Source organism: Salvelinus sp. IW2-2015, linkage group LG20 (assembly GCF_002910315.2).
Source record: "Salvelinus sp. IW2-2015 linkage group LG20, ASM291031v2, whole genome shotgun sequence".
Taxonomy (NCBI): domain Eukaryota; kingdom Metazoa; phylum Chordata; class Actinopteri; order Salmoniformes; family Salmonidae; genus Salvelinus; species Salvelinus sp. IW2-2015.
Window position 1 is genome coordinate 56,708,824 of NC_036860.1, and position 3,038 is coordinate 56,711,861.

Genomic DNA, 3,038 nt, shown 5'->3' on the forward strand with positions numbered 1-3,038 from the left:
TAGTATGTGATAAGAACAGGCAATCACCATGTAGAGGAGAAGAAGTAATAGGAACAATAGATTCCACATAGAGGGGATCGGTGGGGGAGAATGAGGATGACAAAATGATCATGAGGCTAAAGTGGGAGCAGGAGATAAAATAGATACCAAACCTAAAGAAATAAAAACTGAATTTACAATAGTTGTTGACCAGGCGGGGAGACATAGGAACAATTAGAAATAGGATTACTTGCATGTCGTAGCGGGAAGAGATCCTTAAGATAACTGTGGAACACACTGACGAGACGATTCAGTAAGAGCTCTAGGAGGAATCAGAGGCTTGTGTTATGATGTACGATAAGACAGACAACTAAACTGCAAGGCTAAACTGCAGGGCGAAGCTAATGCCATCTGAGGCAAATCACCCAGTTAGTCAAGATAAGGTCCTTACACACGATATGTAGATAACCGAGCGAGCAGGCGTCATGTGTCTCCTCGTCCACATATGTTGAATATCATGGAATAAGTCAAGAGAAGTAGTTGGATGAGCAGGGGATGGATAGGGTGAAGATACGAACTGGTAGGATCCACAGTTCCGGCCTTAGAAGGCTGGGAGACGAGGTGATTTTATTCCCAAGACGAAGAGGAGCATTAGAGCAGACCGAAGAAGAAAGAGATCAGGGAGTTAGGTGGTCGCGACATGATAGGAAGCATAGACGAAAGGATGTTGGTAGTATGGGAGGAAGCTAGAGGTATTAAGATAGGCAACAAGGACCCTCTACCAAAGTGCCGCTGTCAGGAGAACCTAAAGTGGTGAGGAGACATAGAGTGCTACTACAGTACACAGCAAGCACACCACACAGCAGCACACACAGCGCGAACACACCCACACACACACAGCCACACACACACAGGGCCACGAAGATACGGACCACAACAACTAAACGACGGACGAGCAGCACACGAACAACACACACAAGCAGACACAACACTAGAAATAAGGGGAGCACAGTCCGGAGGGAATCTTAGACACACAAAGCGAGAAGAGCAGCACGGAACAGAGGGACAACAGATCAGAACACACAAAGAAGAAGGGACGAACACGGAGCACAACCAGAGGGCAAGAAGGAACAAGAGAGAACGAACACACCGGGAGCAGGGAGATATGGATACAAAAGAGAACGAGGTGCAAGCAGGGGACTCACTAGGACAACAATGATAACGCCAAGAGGGGAGCAGAGAGGTTGACGACAAGAGGCAGTCAAGTAAGGTAACACAAGAAGCAAGACGAGAAGAGGTGGAACAGCGCCGGGAACGTAAGCATCCAGCTCCAATTAAACTAGCAGACCACAGAGGGAGACCAGGCCAACCATCGAGGGGAGCTAGAACACAGCAGAAAGCAAGGGACCAGCAGCATCAGTGCGTAGAAGTCACAGAGAACAAGAGAATGAGAGGGAGCAACAGCGATGTTGAGCGCGATAGATATCGAATGCTAGACCATACGACGTGCGAGTAAGGCTACTCGAGAGACTTGCCAGCTCCAAAGCGAACTACATAGACATAAGTGTGAGAGAGGGAAGGCGCTATGTGGGTACTGAGATAGGAACAAGAGAAGAGGGGAGCAGGGGGAGATAGGAACAAGAGAAGAGGGGAGCAGGGGAGATAGGAACAATAGAATGGGGGAGCAGGGGAAGATAGGAACAAGAGAAGAGGGTTAACTGTTATGAACACATTAATGGAGAACTGGTGCTGTTGAGATGACCCCGTGTTAGGTTTAGGTCTGTGGAGCAGACTAACTGCTCTTTCTCTCTCGCTTTCTCTCGCTCTCCTGTAGATTACGTGGACAGCAGTATCCACCCCATTGCTCTCTTCATCTCTGTCACAGTGTGCTGCATCATCCTGGTACTCATCATCATCTTCTGTTACTTCAGGTGAGAGAAAACACATGGACTTTGACTCTGAGGAGACATTTACTCCTGAGGTGCTGACTTGTTGCACCCTCGACAACAACTGTGATTATTATTATTTTACCATGCTGGTCATTTATGAACATTTGAACATCTTGGCCATGTTCTGTTATAATCTCCACCCGGCACAGCCAGAAGAGGACTGGCCACCCCTCATAGCCTGGTTCCTTTCTAGGTTTCTTCCTAGGTTTTGCCCTTCCTAGGGAGTTTTTCCTAGCCGCCGTGCTTCTACACCTGCATTGCTTGCTGTTTGGGTTTTAGGCTGGGTTTCTGTACAGCACTTTGAGATATCAGCTGATGTACGAAGGGCTATATAAATACATGTGATTTGATTTGATTGGTAACATAGACCAATGTAATACTTTTAGCAGAATTGTAGCTTTGTATTACTGACGACTTTACCACTGTGTCTTCCAGGTATAAGCGTCAGGAGTCGCGACCTCGCTACAGTATTGGTCTGGAGCAGGATGAGACTTATATCCCTCCTGGAGAATCTCTGAAGGACCTGATAGAACAGTCCCAGAGCTCTGGATCAGGATCAGGACTCCCCCTGCTGGTGAGACCTGAACCTCATCACACACACATTAGCGACCAGGTTCCACGTTTTATTAGTTGTATGTACAGGATACACATGGTATTAACAAATGTCCAACAAAATGCTTACTTTCAATGGAGAATCAGTCCAGCAATACAGTGTTGTAGAAAGACCTTCCTCTCTCAATGTGCTAGTTATGTTGAATTAGATGTAGAAATTGTGATAATGACGTACAATGATATAGCATATGAAGATGTTGATGATTACAGTGTTGATGACGATGATATTGATGACGGTGTGTGTTTTTCTGTGCTCAGGTGCAGCGCACCATAGCCAAGCAGATTCAGATGGTGAAGCAGATAGGTAAGGGCCGCTACGGAGAGGTGTGGATGGGTCGCTGGAGAGGAGAGAGAGTGGCTGTCAAAGTGTTCTTCACCACCGAGGAGGCCAGCTGGTTCAGAGAGACAGAGATCTACCAAACTGTCCTCATGAGACACGAGAACATACTGGGTAAGGAGAGAGGGAGAGATTGAGTGTGTGTGTGTGTGTGTGTGTGC

General features: G+C 47.0%; 1 pseudogene; it reads left to right on the forward strand.

Moving 5' to 3' along the window:
• Nucleotides 1–679: 679 nt before the first annotated feature.
• The window catches only part of LOC111980017 (bone morphogenetic protein receptor type-1B-like), a 5,991-nt pseudogene continuing 3,632 nt past the window's right edge, over nucleotides 680–3,038 (forward strand).